Source organism: Dreissena polymorpha, chromosome 1 (genome assembly GCF_020536995.1).
Source record: "Dreissena polymorpha isolate Duluth1 chromosome 1, UMN_Dpol_1.0, whole genome shotgun sequence".
In the NCBI taxonomy this organism is placed as follows: Eukaryota; Metazoa; Mollusca; class Bivalvia; order Myida; family Dreissenidae; genus Dreissena; species Dreissena polymorpha.
In genome coordinates, this window is record NC_068355.1 from 201,220,336 (window position 1) to 201,239,465 (window position 19,130).

General features: G+C 34.7%; 2 long non-coding RNA genes across 2 annotated transcripts in view; both read right to left on the reverse strand.

The window, feature by feature from the left end:
- LOC127864635 (uncharacterized) overlaps positions 1–2,588 on the reverse strand; it is a 5,704-nt gene extending 3,116 nt beyond the window's left edge. The window contains exon 1 of the long non-coding RNA XR_008042158.1: positions 2,216–2,588. This is a non-coding gene — a long non-coding RNA (uncharacterized LOC127864635). The remainder of the gene's footprint in view (positions 1–2,215) is intronic.
- Positions 2,589–10,250: 7,662 nt separating this feature from the next.
- LOC127864654 (uncharacterized) lies at positions 10,251–15,838 on the reverse strand. Its single transcript, XR_008042183.1, has 2 exons — positions 15,617–15,838; positions 10,251–11,089 (listed from the first exon to the last, which is right to left on the reverse strand). It is a non-coding gene; the product is annotated as an uncharacterized LOC127864654 (long non-coding RNA).
- Positions 15,839–19,130: the final 3,292 nt, after the last annotated feature.

The following is a 19,130-nucleotide window of genomic DNA, read 5'->3' on the forward strand; positions in this document are numbered from 1 at the left end:
TCCCACATTTTTGGGGATTTTATTGAAGGACTGTGTTTGTCTGATTTTGAATAAACATGTTGTTGTTTAAGTACAACTGACCTGATAACATAACAGCATGAGAAGGTAACAGCATGCGATGATAACATCATCGCTTATCACAAAGTTATCTCTTTCGTCAGCGGTTTTAACGATAAGCCTGTCAGCAACGGCAGGTGCATATCTGACATTATTTTCTAACAAATATTTGCCAAGTGATGTAATTAAAGCTTGTTAGGTAGCAACATTTGTAGAAAGGATTTCTTCTTCGGTTTTAATGGAGTGTTGTTTGTTAATTTCAAATCGGTGTCAAACGTGCCTGTACTTCGACGATGGTGTCTTACGTCCTTTGTTGATGGTCCGTTAGAATACCCACCGAAAACCACACGTTCGCTTTGGTGCGGATATCTCTGTGAAATCTGGTTGACGTATTTCTCGCATATCGACGTGAACGTAATATGTTTATACTAATGGATCTTTTGCAGAAGGGAGCTGCCGTCCAAAACATACGACACTTTGGGATCATCTGTTTTTTTATGATGGTTCTGTTGTTTTGGAACACTCGCCCTATTTTCAAATTGTATCAGCAAGCACATACACATGAATATTTTATGTCGAGTCTCAGCATCCTTTATATTGTTTCTAAACATATATATATATGAACTTGGAATCGGTATAAACAGCTTTGAGCCTGGTGTAGTGCAGCCTATGCATCCATCCCGTCAAAGGTATTTCTGCAATCTAATGTTGCTTTGTTATGGTAAACATTGTCAGCAACAAAATGGAATGTTGGTATGCTCGTATTGATAGCAGCTGCAGCAGAGGATTAACATATTTTTTCTTCAGAGTATGATGCACAAAGTCCTAAATTGCAAATAGGCCGACCAAGTACCGTGCAGCGAAAAGATGGTGCAATTGAACTGCTAATCCTAATTGTAAAGGAGCAATAATGTTTCTTGGGCTACATTACAGCTTTTCCAATTGAGGACACCTTACTCTCAACTTTTTTCCACATATAATAGAACTAAGAAATAGTCGGAGACTCTCCGGAACAAACACAGTTTTCTTCATAAGAAGCAATAGCTGAAAATGTTGGATACCAATTCTTGTTTGGTTGACCTTGATCAACACCATCTATGATTATTTTAGCTGCAGTCATAAGCTCTTGTTTTCTCGTCTTCTGTGAAACATGAGATCCTGATTTTCCTGATTCATATACAATTTCATCGACAGTTTGTTAAATGTCCTCTTTTCCAGTTATACTTATAGTATTTATTGATAGCATTTCCATCAAATGGTCAATTAATTTCTCAATTAAATGTTAACTAGAATTCATATCAAAATTGCACTTCCATAATACTAAGGAGAAAAGGTCAATGACATTGAACGGTTAAGTGCGATTTCGAGCATATAATGTTGATAAAACATGTACGATAGTGTTTAATAAATGGAAAATATATCGCAATATTACTTCCTTGTCCGTTTTTCGGACATCTTTTTGTAAAATTATCAAAATAATTTCTCACAAGATTCGCTATCGGGTTTGGTTTACATTTGTGGCGCGTGAAAACTGTATCGGGGATCGTTAAGTACGCTCTATGGTGTAAACTTAGTGCCATACATTATTTAATTTTTATTCGATTTTCAGTAAATATTCTCTTATATCTTCTATAGCCCAACGTTCTAAGGTGCAACTTTTCTTAGTTCATAATACATATGTTAGCTATCGTAAGAGGCCAATATTAATTCTTTTGCAATTAGTTCGAGGTATAGTTGTAAATTTACTGGCCTATTGTAATAATAATTGTAATTTAATCAATAGTCTGAGATAATTTTGATTTTATGCGTTATTAGCATTTAAACATTGAGTTTTCCAAAAAAGGATCTTCTTAAACAGGTAACTATCAGGCTGTTAAGCAAATCGTATTACGTATGCTAAAACAACCAAATAAAGTCTGAATATTGTTAACATACTGGTAAATATATAATGCCAATTTAACCGTAACACTAATATAACAGAAGGGTTTTCTTAAACAGGTAACTATCAGGCTGCTAAGCAAACCGTGTTACGTATGCTAAAACAACCAAATAAAGTCTGAATATTGTTAACATACTGGCAAATATATATTTTAATTAAACCGCCACAACAATATGACGTTTTAAAATGTTTGTTCTATAACCATCTTAAACAATAAACCTTTTCAGCGTCCATCTGGTCCCGAGCAAACGTCCATTTAAATCACTGCCGTCATTGACATATGCAATTGATTTTATACACTACATGTGTACGCAATATTTAAAACATTGAATAATCATCCCACTCAGTCCGTTACCTCATCAAATCGGACGATAGACCAGAGTGATTTTATCTTTGTTCTATTTGTCGGGTGATTTCAGATAACTCGTCCGTGTACTTAAATAGATCCATTTTCACGAGGGATACACTATGATACAGTCAATAAATTAAGTGCACACCTTAAGAAATATTATCAATTGGATTACACATAAATGTACCGCCTATTTATTTATTTTTACTTGTTGAAAAGAAAGCATAATGTTTTTAAAAACACGAGTGTGTCCGTTTTCTGTGTAGTGTGGGGAATTTAATATAACGTCTTTAGATGGCATTTATAACCTCTCAATTGATATGCTGGCGCCATATCGACTACCACCGCGGTATCTAAAGACCAAACGTTTACCGTAGCAAGACTTACACTATCTCGCGTAAACATTTTGTGTAGGGATAAGAGAAAACCTCCCCGTTTAAAGTCTATTTTCACGGGGGATACACTATGTTACAGTCAATAAAACAAGTGCAAACATTCATAAATATTATCGATAGGATTTCACATAAATGTACGGCCTATTTATTTATTTTTATTTGTTGTAAAGAAAGCATAATGTGTAGTATGGGTAATTTAAGATAAAGTCTTAAGATGGCATTTACACCCTCCAAGCGCCTCCAGCGGTGGAAAGCGTAGTGTAAGTATTTCCCTATTTTTTATTTTACGTATTAGATAAGGCAGGTTTGAGTGTAAGAAGGACTTTAAGAATATAGTCCCTTCCTTCATAGCTGCTTACTTTTCAAGAAATCTGTAAGAATGTGGTCAAAAATCAAACAAAATTCACCACTCTCTCAGTCAAACTCTAATTACACAGGATTTAGACCAAAGATAAATATGAAAAACATGTTTTTGAAATTTTAAATAACTTTTCTTTGGTTATTCCATATAACTGCATCCCACGAGAACAAACAACATTTCTATCAACGATTACATTCGAGTGGGTTTTGAAACACGCCTCATGATAAAGGCCGTGACAAATTATTAGATGGTCATGATAACAGCTAGGAAAACAAAATTATGCTTATGCATTCGGCTGAGACATTCGAAAATGGCATGATGAGATGTGGACGTTACTCCTTGACCATATTCGATATAACTATCAGCTATTTTTATCACAAACACAGTTTTAAGATTTGTATCCGTATTTTGAAATAAAATGGGATGGGTGAGTGGATTTCTTTTTAAATAATTCATACTTTGAACATATTTAAACAGGTCATTAACACGCATTATGTCTCCACATCATGTAGAGTACAGTTGACTCTCATTATGCCGAAGTCGGATGTATCGAACTAATGGGAATGGAAATTTGGAAAATAAAAGTTAAGTCCCTTCTCAAATTTGTTATATTGAAATCACGTGTTCGCCCTTCAAAGCCAATGGCGCATTAGGAATAAGAAAAATCATAACGAGTAACGGAATATCGCCGCTCCCGATCGAAAAGTAGGTAACTTCAGATTGTCAAAAGGTTTAATTACGTCCTTATCGATCTAGGCCGACGATATATAATCATATATTACTTCGAAAATAAATGTACACCCACTTGTTGTACCATGTCTTAAAATCCTTTATTAAATTATAATGCAGATTGATAGCATTACCGCTTCACTGCCCAGAAGGTTACTATTTGTATTCACAGGTGGTTAGCGTGTGGCTATGATATTAATTATTGAAAACATCATTTTGAATGATAAATAATCATATTATTACGAAAAATCAACTTGTCTGAAAAAACAATTCACTACCAAATATATATATAACAAGGTATTCAACTCGAAATCACCCAAAAACAGATTGTCAGTGGCGATAAACTTAAAATACATATATAGATACGGCATATACTTTGAACAAACATGATTTACACAATGTCTCACAATTAGTTAAAAGTGACGTACTTTATGAGCATGTGTTTTCAGCTTAAAAGCAATATCTGAAATAGCGATCAGCTGAACTATTTCGAGTGTTAAAGCTGACAATCATATAATGATAAATAGTTTGACCGTTTCTTCGATGCATGGAAACGTCAAATAAATAAAAATGAAATAAAACAACTAACAATAAATAAAATCTTTATATCATTGTGTAGTTGACACTCATGATTATTCTTTGTGTTCATTAACAAACGGTTGCAGATTTACATGTGAACATTGAGGACATCATGAATATTACAAAAGAAACAAAGAAACAAAAGTACGCGAATTTAAGTTTACTTTATGGACAGTAATGTGGAATATAGAGATTTATGATATTTACAGAAATTAACTCAAATTAAGATGAGCAAATTGTACTCGTTAATGCAAAATGACACACATTTGCTTCATTTACTGTTCCACAAAAAGCCCAATCAATGACAGGTCTCTGACATTGGCTAGGAATAGGAAATAAGGAGTTATAAATTCTGAACCATTACAGGTAAACATAAACTTACCGGCAGTGTATTATGAATTCAGTGATCACCGTGAACATTTAATATATTATTATTATTATCATTATTATTATTATTATTATTATTATTATTATTATTATTATTATTATTATTATTATTACCATATTTATATAGCACTTTTTATGAATTCACACGTTCAAAAGTACTGTACAATACAAATGCATGGTTCAGCCAGTAAAATAAACAAAGACATTTTAAACTATGATAAACAATGAAAGATGGACACAAATAAAACTAAAATAGATAGAAACCTACGAAGACATAAATGACAAGCATATATAAGAACAATTGTAAAAGACAGTATTTAAGAATTAAAGCAAAGTATAAGAAATACCTATAAACGCTTAAGAAATAAATACCAAGCTAGACATAGAATACACGTTTAAAATAACAAACTGAAAAACATTCTTGTCCTAGAACTAGTCGGGTCAATATATGAAAAAATACCTTTCAACCCCCCAAAAATTGCTACAAAAGGTATTTTAACTGATCCTGGTAGGGTAGAATGTCCTTTATAACAAAAGTTTACCAAAATCAGACCACCGGAAAATTGTTTTTCCAAGAAACAACCTATTAATGATGATAACTATGTGAGTATCCACTCAAATTTCATGATTTTAGTGTCTAAAGTTAGTTCTTGGGGGCACATAACACATTAAGCTAATAAAAAAATATGTAAGTATATTACATAACAGAGAAATCCAACATGGTGTCCAAATGACTGCTAATACAATGACCGCAAGAGCAATATAAGAGCTATTGACTCAAACGTGTTATTCTTGCTCGTAATTTTATAATAAATAGATTTTCATGTTTTGTTTGAAATAGTTATCCCTAGTATAACCTTGTATTCCGTTATTGAAGCTCAAGCGACACAAACAACAAAATATTAGACCAGAACAACATTATACAAACATATCAGACCTGCGCGTGCTAAACACTGCCTCACGCTTGATTGTTTTTTTTTAGGGTTGCGTCAACAATGCCATAATATTAGGCCCTTTCTGTGTTTATTGCAGCATTTCAAATCAGAGCATTAAACAAGTTATAATTGTCTCTTTTTGTCATAAATGGTTGAATAATGAGTGCAGACACATCCATGCAAGATTTGTGTCCAATATGCAAGTAGGTGAATGAGATTTCAAAGAATAACTGGGGTGCTATTCAGTGGAAGGGATTGAAGGGAATAAATGAAGCTAGTGTGAAGCGGAAGTATTATCTTGTAACTGAGGCTGGCACTAAAGTACATTAAAATGTCGTCAGCAGTACACAAGTGATAAAAACATAAAAAGTTATGCCGCAAAGCAAAGTAACTGTTGTAGTTCTGTATAAAAGAGAACCACAAGGCAATCAAGTGGAGGTTTTGAAAGTCATAAAGACTGCAAACTCTGTGGTTGTAAGGTTAAATTGGACACAGTGCATTTTGGCTGGGTTCGTACTGACCAATTTGTTTTTGAGGCCTGTGATTCCCGTTCAAATGTCATTTGGTTTTTCTATGGAAAAGATACAAGGCTTAAGGTTGCGGCAGTTGGTCATGCTATTATTGAAACAGTTCGTTCTCAATGTGTCATTACAAGTGGGACTTGCTGTTCAAATTAATCATCTACAAGTTCCAAAGGTAATTGTCGAATGCAGCGGATTTTGTTGGACCATTCATCATGGGCAGTGATATAGACATATACATCTCTTACCCCCCCCCCCCCCCCTCCATCGCTGAACACTTGAAATAAGATAATTTCCTATTTCGTTCTCTAATCCATTAACACCAGAAAAGATTAAACTCGTCTGATTAAGAAGTCTATTTACACAATGTTTCCGTAGTAAAACATATACCCGACGTCGTAGCGAAACGGACTACGCTTTGACCTCGTCAACCCCCAGTGTACTCGAGGACCTGACGCGATTTCTGGATAATGACAAGAGAGTCGATATTGTGTGAGAAGTCTCCTTCAGCACCAAGCAGGCAACATCGAATTTGGCGGGAATGATGCATATTTTGCCGCAGGAAAGCCAGCACCCTGAGCAGTCAAATTCTTGCCTCTAATTATTTGTATTCTGGGGATAAGTCGTGCATTTTGTCATCATTAGACTCTGTTTGTAACCTTGCCATGAAGCACAACCTTCCCACCATGTTAACGTTTGAAAAAGCATTGTTTTGAAAGGCTGCCCAAATCATCATTGATGTGCTACAAAGTAGTTCTCTGAAAAGTATTGTTCTTATTTTATGGTGTTTTCATACACTCATGAACTTGCTCTCTTAAGAACACAGTTTGTCTCAGTCGCGGCAGTGGGTACAACGAGGTAATGCAAATCGGCTAGGCCCTTTATGCACCTGTTACATTCGAGTTCAACAGTGCGATGCACGATTTCACAGATCTGGCCTATACTACAAGTCCACAACACAAAGACTCAACTGAGGTGCGCATAAAAAGAAATGCTTCTGATCTCGAAAAAATGCAGATTACAACCTGCTTGACCTACCCAGTTGATCCTCTTCGAAAAACTTTGTCAATTGGATAATGGCTGGATCAGATGTGAATGTTCATGCATTTCAGGAGGTTGGGAACAACATCATAAGAGATAGCATAGGAAAGTCGATCTTTGTTTTATAAATCTAAGAAAAAAGACAGATACAAAATCTTGGGAATAGCTCGGCTGTTAAGATTGCTAAAGACCGTGCTATCTATCCTGCCATTTTGTTTCGGCGTTCCTGGTAGTGTGTGTCAAATTCTGGAGATCTTCCCTTGAAGACATATTGTCGTATGAACTAAGTCCCCATCCTCCTGACCTCTTTAAAGCCAAGTACATACGTCATACAGCAGACAAGCCTCAAATAATTAAGTCAATTAGAGATCATGCTGTAAACGTATCAATTCAGGCTGTGATTAACTGGATTCCTGAATCAGATTGTTATGTGCTTGATGGTGGCTCTTTGCTTCATCGTTTACCATGAAAAAAGGGCGACACACCCGACGCAATAGCAAAGTGTCTTATACAGATTTCACGGACAAGCAACAGCGATGTTCGATGGTTACGAAGACGGTCCTTATATTAAAGATTTTACACACCAGAGGACCAAAACGTGAACCCGAGTATGAATTTCAACAAAGAGAAGAATGATCATGCAAAAATGAGGACTTTGTTTCTCGTGACAAAAACAAGGCAGGCATGATTTCTCTGATCAGCACAGCTCTGACTAAAAGGGGATGTTATGTCCTTGTGTCACCAGGGGATGCAGACGTTGGTATTGTTAAAGCAACAGTGGAATGATCCCGCCAATAGCCCCACAACATTAATCGGCGAGGATACAGATTGTGTATCAGATGAAATTGGACAGCTGATGTCATTAATTGAATGTTATGATTAATCAACTGCTAAGTGATATCAACAATTCAATCAAAGTGTTCTTTGTCTCCAAAACTATCACGTTGTAGAAAAAAATCATCACCTTTGAGTCAAATGTTATGTACTTGTAATCCTTCTCACTGTGGCGATGGCTATTTTTGGAGGCCATGATGGATTTATGTGTTTAATAATAAACTTACACTATGTCTGATGATCTTAAAGTGTTCTTTGGTCCCCAAAACCTGGGTATAGACACCAAAAACATCAAATTTGAGTGGATAGTTACATAGTTATGATCATAAATAGGTTTTGGCAGCCATCTTGGCGGCCATCTTAAAAAAAACAATTTTCCAGAGGTCCTATTTTGATAACTTTTAATATGTTATAAAGTACGTGCTACCCTACCAGGATCAGTGAAAATACCTTTAGTAGCAAATTTTGGGGGGTCAGCGTATATATTGACCTGACTAAACATAATTTTGAAATAATTATCATTACAATTAAACGTTTGCGAAAAATGTGTTTTCAGTGCTTTCTTGAAGGCGGGTAATGTTTTAATGCCTCTGAGCGATGCTGGTAGCGCGTTCCAAAGTGCTGGAGCGGCAGACCTGAACACATGGCCTCCGTACGACACAGTCCTGGTTCTCGGCACGACAAGCAGGACAGAGTGATTCAGAGATCTGAGTTCTCTACCTGTAGTGTAAATCTCAAGTATACTTCTGATGTAGCTTGGTGACTTTAATTAAGCGCTTTAAACACATGCATCAGTACGTTGTAATCCACTCTTGCATGTACAGAAAGCCAGTGGAGTTCCCTCAGCATCGGTGTAATGAAACTTTGTCGTGGTGTCGTGGTGTCCTGGTAATAACACGAGCAGCGGTATTTTGAACATGCTGAAGTCTGTTCAGAACATTACTCGCTAATCCAAACAACAGAATATTACAATAATCAAGTTTTGATATTCCAAAGAGTTTATCAGCGATATAGTTGCGTCCACAGTCAGGTATTTCCGAATTCATAACACACTGCCAGCTAGTTTTTGAAATCCTATTTAGGTATTCTTAACACCCAATTCCCAATTCTCAGTCAATATCACAGACATGTCTATGACAACATTTAAATATGACGTAAATTGTTGCTTAATATTAGCCTAAATGACCTGTCGAGGCTGATCTAGAAATATACTTTAAGCATATGTCCGAAATCACAACCTTACATGTTGCTGGTCTTAAATATGACAAAACCCGACTGTTACTGGAATTTATACCAAAAAGTAAATTACCGACAAATGTGTGAATTGGATTTTCCTCATTGCTTGTCTACGTTGAGTAGGTCGATTGTCCGAATTAAGAGATATCGTACTTAAATTTGACATTATCCAGATAACTCTTGATACACTTGTATTAACGTTAATATATTTTCGAAGATAATTATTAAAGCATTTTGGATAAATGATTATTTTTAAAAACATTCCCCAAATGTTTAAGAAAAATCAGAATGCATCAATTTCTTACTACAAGTACACTTCTTGGTACGCATACCAATTCAAAAAAAATTAGATACGAAAATATAATAAAAAGAGATTGTTTTCTCTAATCTGATGAAAAGAACTTGCACAATTATAATCTTCAAACATTTCTTATGATGACTTTCACTTGTCTGTTCTCGATCCATTAGATACATATACATGTACGTAGAATATTCTAACTACAGATCGATGGAATGTTACATTAATGCCCTTTAAGTCTTCTAAAGGCTCATGTTTCGTTCTAATTACGAAATAAGAGATGTGATCAATCCTTGTGCTTAGATCGTCTATGTCTCTCAAGACTGCTCTGGTACTTATATTGCTCTCCACAACTAGGGCACCGATACACAATATTTTTGTGTTGAGCATCTGTGTGCTTGGCCAGGGCAGCAGCACTTTTGAACTCTTGTTTGCAATGATCACATTCTATATGCTTTCGACCAGTACATACGCTCTGGTGCCGGTTGCGTGCATACCTATTATGAAATCTTTTTTCACAGCCCCCACATGCGTGTGGTGTTAGTCCAGAGTGTGAATTAAGATGATCTTGGTATAAGATAAGATAAGATAAGATAAGATAATCTTTTATTATAGTGACATGTGTTTACGTACAGGAGATTAACAGACATATATACAAGGCATACAAGAACACCCGGCCTAATAGGCCTATAAGTCACCTTAACAACAGTGTAAAATATAACGTGATCATTATTATACAAATAGACAATGAAATATTTGAGCAACATACTTAGTTCAATGAATAAGTTAGCATCTTCTATATAATATATGTATAAGAACATAGCAAGAGTTCAATGATAATATGATATGTATAATTTTATCATAAGTAAGAAGACATATGCCTGAAAAATGTGTAATTCGTAGTTGATACTTAGAAGCCCATTTACATAATTATATTATTTTAAAGTTTTAACTGACACAACATCATACAACAGATATTGTTACTTATATAAAATACTGCTTCTGATATAAAAAGCATTTACAACAAATTTCGCACACTTTCTTGGTATATTTCGTCTCTGTAAAAGGTTTTGGAACAGCCAGCAAATGAACAGGAAAGCTTACGTTCTCCATGCAGAGCAATGGTATGTTCTTTTAGATGACTTGTCCTCTCAAATCCTTTACCGCAGAAGCTACACAGAATCTTTTTCTGATGTGACTTATGTTGGTGTTCGATGAGTGCAACTACTGATGGAAAGAATGTGTAACATTTTTTACATGAATGCTGCGAAGAATTGTGGATTTTCAAATGTCGGTTCAGTGCGTCTTTCCTTGAATATGAGCGGTCACAAATTCCACATGTGAAACGTCCATCGTCATTCAGAGGTTCTTCCGCTAGTGCGGTATCAATGACAGCTTGCTCTTCAGCGTCCATAGCAGCTAGTGAATCTGAAAATATAATCAAATAGCATATTATGAACGAAAATAAAATCATATAGCTTGTTGTGAACGGAAATATAATCATATCGCTTTCTGTAAACGGAAATATAATCATAAAGCTGGTTGTGGACGGAAATATAATCATAAAGCTTGTTAGTTTTATCCTATTTATTTTTGCTCAATTGCATCGAAAGCCTCAGGCTTATTGAAAGGACTTGGTGTCTTTGGACAGATCTAAAGAACGCTCCCACGTTCAAGATCTAACTCATGACCTCCCGGTCGCTAGGCGGACACCATATCCATTACACCACTTCGACTTTGTTGTGAACGGAAATATAAGCGTCATATCGCTTGCTTGTCATGTAAATACCGAAATACACAAGAATAAACCGAATGCACCACTGAAAGAGACCATTTCGGTGCGTAGGAATCATCGTCATCATCATACCTGTTATATACCTAACTTATCGTCTTCTAAAGGGAACACATCAACAATTCAAAGTCGGCACGAATACTCTTATGACTACACTTGGAGACACTTTTAACGCATCACTTTTCAATCTTGAATATCTCAGTTACGAGTAAAGATATTGATTTAAAATTTTACATACGATCATTTGACTACGTTCTATGCAAGCTCACGATAAAATCATTCATCCGTGACGATTTGACGCTTTAGCACATGTGGTAGGTGTGGTTTTATATTTTCGCACGTGAAAATGTTGAAACGCGATTTAATTCTAATTTTATTTCAATTTAATTATTTTAGGTGGGTTCTTACATAAGGAAAACATAATATTTATTTACAAAACAATATAGCTCGTATGAATATTCAGGAGCGCAATCGCGCACTTTTTACAGGCTACCTTTCCCACTTGCTAAAGCGTCCGATCGTCACGGATGAATGATTTTATTGTTAGCTTGCACATAATGTAGTCAAATGATCACATGTGCAATTTTAAATAAAAATATTTACTCATTACTGAGATATGCAAGTTTTAAAAGTGTTGCGTTAGAAAAATCACCAAGTGTAGTAAAAGGCGATATACATTTTATTCCAAATTAATTTCAATTTCACAATTCTAGGTAAGTATTTACACAAGAACAACATAACATTAATATAAGAAAAACATTATGGCTCGTATGAATATTCACGAGCGAAATTGCTCAATCGGCATGTTGCAAGCCGGTCAGTTATTAAGACGTGTAAGTTTATGCGTTTTATTTTCACATTGTTATTATTTAACGTTGTACGAGTCTGCGAATTTGACTTTTGAAGTGACGTTTTTAATTTGTTAAGTTTTACATTTTGTTGTTTTTCAATTTCAATTAAATTTTCAGGAGTAATCAGATGTGTTGAATTATTCTTGGTCCAAATTTCAACACAATCCGATCAAAAATAAGGGAGCTATATTGATATGATTAAGAGATGAGTTAGAAGTGTCTCCAAGTGTATAAAACCTGAATTTCGGTACAGCTGTATATCTTACGACACATTTCAGTGTTTTCTGTTCCTCTTGAAACATGGGGTGACATAAACATAAAATAAAGGCGAGAAAAACATACAGCCATGCCAGGACTCGCATCCTGAACACATGCATGCATTACAAATGATCTGCCGACTGAGCTATCCAGCCCGCTTACACACAGTTTTCATGACGAGATATTCAGTGACATCATATATATACAAACGTGATGTCACTAGATATCTCGTCATGAAAACTTTCACTAAATGATAACGAAAACAATTGTTAAACCATCTTGCAATATTTTTTTAATGCACCCCTTGTCGCCAAATGCAAAATGATGTCGAATGTTTTTGTCAACAGAATGATGACAATACAACTTTATTTCCTCCAAATACATGAAGAGCTGTAGAAATATTAAGACACAAGTTTACAAAAGTTAAAAAAAGCATAATTATAATATGTATACATTGTACAATATCTTAGACTTCGTTACCGATCAACACAGTTAGCATTGACATTATAAACAGAGTACACTTGTATACACATATGTTTGAACTATTATTTATAGGCATGTAATTTAATAAATCAAAATTGATATTGTTTAGGAAAATACATCTCATAGAGGTCAACGAAACATAACACAGTATGCATGTGGTATAAACATTAAACATATTATAGAATCGTGCACAAGTATAACATATTAAATAAATTCAAAGAGCGAACAACTGCACAGTCTTCAGCGCTTTGATTATTCTCAAAACATAAAAGTAACGAATTCTGAAATTCTAGTAATTGTGAAAAGTTGGTATGTTTTATAATCAACCCCAAAACGTGCTGTTGGGCAAAACACAATCAAATGTTCTTTCCATGCTCGCGGTGATACATAATTAATACACAATAGTGAAATATGCAGCGATATCCAAATGAAGTATTATTATAAATATTTAATTGTGCTCTTGAATAGTATAATCAAGTACAAATAATGTAATCTCAACTAACTTGGTCCTTAAAAGGGGCATTTTCATGTTTTCTTAAATTGACAAAATTAAAAAAAAAAGTTACGGATTCGCAAATTTTTGTTGTAGTTATGATATTTGTGAGGGAACAGTAATACTGAACATTTACCATGCTCTAAAATAACCATTATATGCTTTTGACGATTTAAAAACCAGAAAATTATTGGCGTCGCACTGAAGTGCGGCGACTAGTATGTAATACGTTTTGTTTTCGCTTATGGGAGAAGTTATTTTACGGATCAATGTATATATTTTTGTTGTCAAAGTATCTTGCATAGTGGTGATTTTTTGTGTAAATTAGTGTAAATAAGTACTGCATTTGTGTCTATTACATTTACTACAATATTTATTGCCAATAATGCAAAGCTAATTCTTTTAATTAATAACTGATCACAGGGACTAGGCAATAAATAAATACGCAAACCGGTGAAACTGTCTGGTTTTGTATAAAAATAAAACTAATTTGTTCCACTATCATAGCAACCACCTAGTTACTAATAAAGGCGCTGTAGAGCGCAAAGCGCGACACGTATTATTACTTGTAATAATGAGTCTTGATAAAGGAAGCAGCCGCTTATCAATGAGGAGCACCACCATAACACCCCAGTCTCATTACTATTAAGTCCTTCTACAGGTTTTTTTTAAGAACCACATATAGAAGGCCGCAGGCTTGACCCGTATCTTGCCAGTGGTATGGACCCTTTGGTATGGACCTTTAACCCCGCTCACTTTCCAGCGTTTAAACTTCCGGGTTTACATTTAAACCGACGATTAATAGCTTATTAATATCTTAGTTAGAAGGTGATTTTTCAAGCGGTTCCGTAGTGTAGTGGTTACACGCTCGCTTCACATGTGAGAGGCCCAAGGATCGAGCCCCAGTAGAATCAAATAATTTTATTTGTGTTCTATATTAACTTTTTGTTTTGATGTAGACATTTTAGTTTAAATAAATATGCTGTTTTATTGTAACCATTTTTTGTTTTTATTATGCCCATGAAATATATGTGTGAGGGGGTCGGGGGGGGGGGGTTCGTAAACACATTAAAACTTTTACAGTGTTTTCATATCAATGAGTACTCTACCCTTATCGTAAATGAGCAACGTAAGAATAAGTTCAGAATCATCTCCCCTTGAAGTTGAGAAAAATATGAAATTACGCTTACAAGATGAAGCAGATTTTTTAAAATCTACACAGTTCTGTTCCATTAATGAAAACTGCACACGGATGCCAGTAAAAAAGGAAACCAATGTAAATAAAATGAACTATGAAATATTTGGGGGTTACAACACACAATCATAGATAATGGTTATTTGGGGGTTATAACACAACATCATAGATAATCGTTATTTGGGGATTATAACACAAAATCATAGATAATTGTTATAACAGTATCTTTTTCTATTTTGTTTAAAATAATCGACCAAAATATTATTATTTACAGTAGAACAAAATCGTTCCATGTAACTTCATTGAGTGCCTTTTACACTGAAATTCCCGACGCCCTTTGATGCCCGACGCCCTTTGATGCTTTGCATCAATACTTATCTTGTAAAGCATTGCAACGCGAAACGATTGAATAATTTGGAGAGTTCTGTTGGTGTCGTTTTTTTTTGTGTGACAATACGAGGATTGCTTATATTAAGTATAAAATACATCACTCATTGTATTAGCACGGATGGCCGAGTGGTATAAGCGTTATACTTTTTCTCCAGGGGTCAGTGGTTCGAGCCAAGTTGGGTACTTTTTTCTGTTTTATTCTTGTTTTTTACTGGAGCTTTTAAGATCCAATGTTTACATTTATCATTAAAAAGCATTTAATGACAAACTTCAATGTCTGCCAAAATATGTGAAAATGTTCCTTTAAATAATCCGTTCAATTATAAACACCACACAGCGTATGAATTTAAGCATGAAATGTAAGAAGGTACACAGTACAAAAACTGACGTATTACACGCAAGGACTTTGGCATAAATTACACGAATGTCAACGGAAACAAGTCTGTTTAACACACATTCATATACAATACATGATACCTGCTGTAAAACAAACCTGAACGTGATCTTCAAGAAGTTTGGTGCATCAGCAAATGGCGCTGGCAGCTACACTTTACGGAGAAGGTGCGTCCACAGGTTGCGCATGCGTACGGCCTCTCACCGGTATGAGACCGGATGTGCACAGTTAACGCGTGGTTGGACGCCATGATTTTCCCACAAAAATTGCATCTATGCTTGGTCCAGCTTTCATCCATACGTGACCGTCGGGAAAGGTTTAATTGGCCTGAAATAAAAAGTAAAAATCAGAACGAAATATAAATTGGCATATATAATTGTTTTAGTAAGGCTATTAACAGAATCAGATTCAATAGGATATAGCACATTTGTAACAGGTACATCATACTTATTAATGAAAAGTTTCTCTTTATAAATTATTTGATATACATATTTGGCAATGGACAGTGTAAGGTAAAATAGTACATGTTTTTTTTATTCAATTAGCATTTCATTATGAAGCATTAATATGCCTAGTATAATTTATTTCATCAACAACAATGGGCTTAAATCAAAATGATCAACATCTGTAAAGTTAATACAATTATATATTAACATTCACGTGTTTTATGTCATATAAATGAAACAGTTGAACATAAAAAGTTTCCTGAAAATTAGAATTTTTAATTGAATATTGAAGATGGTACTAACATGGTAAAAAACGGTAGACTATTCACTATTTATTTAAACAGTTGAATAAAATGGACACTTCATGTCATCGGGTTTTTATTATTAAATGTCTCCATTAAAATTCTTTTTAATTTTGTAAGAATTCTTAACGTTTCGGAAACCTAATCTGACTTACATGATAAGAAATACAATATTTTGGTTCCCACTTATATGTTTATTTAGTAGATAGTGATATTTGTTTATAAATAACAAACAGATGTCCGATAAGCTGGACAGATTTTTGTTAATGCAATTCAATTAAAATTCAGGTTAAACAGTCTTAATTCCGCGCCTATTACAAGCAAACACGGTAGGTACAGAATTCAACTATAAATAATCTACACAAACGCCTGCCTATAACATACCATTTAAGGTCTCTGAAGCCATTTGTAAAGCAACATTCAAATGTATACCATTATATAGTAGTAACATAAGTATATGTAACTTTAATGTGAAAATCAGAATGTACGTAAGTGATTTTAAAGAATATAGTGACCATAAAGGCGAAATTTCTACATGTGTAGTAATGTTTAATTGACACGGAGTTGCGGACATTTGTACTTTCGCAAGAGACACACTTTTGCTAAATTGGAGTTCAAAGTTATTTGCCATGGTCAGTGATAATCTTTAATGTCCGCGATTAAACGTTTGAATTGCCTATATGCAATAGAAGGAGATATGGAAATGTTCCACACACTCTTTATTTTTATTTTCTAGCATACACACTTTAACTTTCATTTCTAGGTATTAAATGGACAAACCTCGGTTAAATTGCAGGTCAGAGTTATGGATCAGTGATCATTTTATACTATAGACGAACAAAGGTGTGACGTTTTACCTTAACATTTGTAATAACTGTATGGAATTGAATTGTTAAAGTACAAAACATCTATAGAGACGACTTGCTAAATTGCATGACAGAGTCAAAGGTCTTGGTCAGTTACGTCAAATCATGGCCCCTAGACATGCATGAAGTTTGAATTGATAATCTGAAGAAGTCAACAGGGATACAAAAGTGTTGCACCCAAACCTTAATCACAAAATTGTGCCGGTACCAATAAACAGGTGAGTAGTTTAGCTCAAATTATTTAATACATAGTCTACATAAATGTATAGTTTATGTACATAGATAGTTGGTGAAGGGGCCTTAAGTATTCAACATGAACATGGCATCCTACCAATATCATCTTACGTCAGGATTACTTTATAGAGCTGCCAGTAGCATGATATGGAGTGTCTGCGTTAATATTTGTGCAAGTCATATCCGGATGTGCCCTATACAGGTGTTTGACGAGCGTGTCCCTGCGCGTGAACTCGGCCGCGCAGAAGGAATACCGGAAGGGCTTCTCCTTAGTGTGAACCGTCATGTGCTCTAGCAACGTGTAGCGCCAGGAGACGGTTTTGCTGCAGATAGGACACCGGAAGCGGTTCCCATCGGGAACGGCTTCATTGGCGTAGGTCGACGCTTGCGGGGCGTACCTCTCGTACAGGGAACGGGAGTTCTCGAGAACTGAAAAAAGTTATATAGAGTGTTTTTCTATAAATATAGATCTACTCGAAGTTGTTAGTTCAATTCACACCTGCAATAACATTCACTACTCGTATGAGACGTCACACGGGAAAAGGGGAGTACTCGATTGCAAAAGGCATTAGGCCGATTCAACTCAAACATTTGATTCACTGGACATATTTTATTTAAACTTAAATCTCAAACATTTGATTCACTGGACATATTTTATTTAAACTTGAAGAGTTATTAAACTTTTTATAACGTCTATTTACAATTTAACAAGTTTCTGTTATATCGTTTATTAAGTGTTCATGAATTTCATAAACACAAACGTTCGACATTTGTTCCAATTAATTTCGGCATATATGTTACTATTTAAAAACAAGAGGGCCATGATGGCCCTGTATCGCTCCACTATTTTTTCTTTGCGAAAAAAACGTGTAATGCGCATGGGTTGAAAGCATGTGCCTTTCGCTTACTCTATCCCTCGTCCCACTTGGCGCTTAAAGTTGGAAGGGTGAGCATTTTTATATATGGAAAAAGTTACTACCGTGTTAACTAAACAGACAAAAAAGCCCGGGAATTGTTGCACAGGTCCTTTGCTTATAACGTAGGTACATTTATCTCTCCAAAAGATATTGTCGTCTTTCTATTTCACATATTTTTAGATGCTGAAGATCAAATCTACGCATTTGATTTGAAACAGATTCACAAGACCCATAGGAATCAAAATGCCTTAACCCTTTACCAAACAACACATTTTTGGACTTTCCCAATTTGAAAGGGGTTGCAGACGTCAATTGAATTAAAATGGAATATGAAGGAAATGATCAGGTAGGGTAGAAATAATTGTGATAAAAGGAGAAATTGCTCATCAACCCAAACATCCCTAAGACCAACAGGCCTGAGAATATTATGATAATCTAAAGATTATTTCTTTATATTTATAAATGTATTTAATTAAGTAACACATTTGATTTCTAAGATCAATTCATAACTTTTATTAAGAAAATTATAAAATGGTCAGAAATATATATGGATTGTTGAGCAATTGACAATCATTTCAACAATTCATGATCAGTCACGATTCACAAATGGAACAATGAATCATTAGTTATTAAAAAGCAGCATATACGATAGTTAAGAACATTGCACTCCATTAATTTCAACACCTTCTCTTGGATACAAAGTTTGAGTTTACCGTGCAGTATCATATATTGACTTTCCTTGAAATAATTATGTTCATGGAAGTTGTGTTTTTAAAATCAATAATATATTATTAAACTGGTTTTAACACTACAAAAAAGACATGAAATTAACATGTCATCCAAAATAT